Raw genomic sequence first — 870 nt, 5'->3', positions numbered from 1 at the left:
ATGTGTGTAAATGTTTGAATGACATGATATAATGACCAATATATGGGCAGTTTACAAAAAGATTCTGAACTGCTTATTGATTGGTGGTGCTCCCAGGAAATTTTTAGATAAACTACATTGAAAAATAGGAGAATAGCCAAAAAATCCTTGTTTGGGATCACTCTTGATTATTAAATATATGTTATGTAAATGGAAATCTCAAAATTAAAACTTAACCTTTAATTAATTCTTGAGTAAAAGATATGAAAATTTACAATCAAATAATGCTAATATTAAAAAGATCTTGTTGACCTTTTTAGCAAATATGGTGCAAGATCGTTATGTAGGTGAAAATATATGCCTCGGATAAGCTTCACCGGTTAGGGTGAGGGACAAAGAATTGTAGTTAATCAAAGGGATGTGGATGGTGTCTAGCTGTAGATGAAAATGGAAGGAAATAGGAGTGAGTTGAATAGTAGTCTCCTTGGAAAATGGCCCACTGCACCTGGTATTCTCAGGAGGTTCCCCTTCCTAGTACTGACCAGGCCATAGCTGCTTAGCTTCCGAGATTGGACAAGATTGGGCGTATTCAGGATAGTATGGCCGTGGGCCGTTGTTAAAGGAGGAGAGGTGGCCACTTCTGCTTTCTGTACTCAACATAAATCAGAACTTTGATAGTTCGAAATTGTATTTCCAGATGAGAGAGTGTGTGTGGGAACACTTCTGCTGTCTGTTGTGACGGTGAGATGTTCACTGGTCAGAGCATAATGTCCTGGCCAGAGTGCCTGTAAACCAGATGAGAGAGTGTAGAGAATGGAGATTTGGAATGAGCGTTTGGAGACAGGAATATAGATAAATAGATTGTTTTACATAATGGAAATTCTGAGATCC

The 870-nt window shown here is 38.0% G+C and overlaps 1 pseudogene; it reads right to left on the bottom strand.

The window, feature by feature from the left end:
- Positions 1–472: 472 nt before the first annotated feature.
- On the bottom strand, positions 473–590 carry LOC134950622 (5S ribosomal RNA; annotated as a pseudogene).
- Positions 591–870: the final 280 nt, after the last annotated feature.

The sequence above is a fragment of the Pseudophryne corroboree genome, chromosome 1 (genome assembly GCF_028390025.1).
Source record: "Pseudophryne corroboree isolate aPseCor3 chromosome 1, aPseCor3.hap2, whole genome shotgun sequence".
Lineage (NCBI taxonomy): Eukaryota > Metazoa > Chordata > Amphibia > Anura > Myobatrachidae > Pseudophryne > Pseudophryne corroboree.
This window is presented reverse-complemented; position numbering and strand designations above follow the sequence as displayed.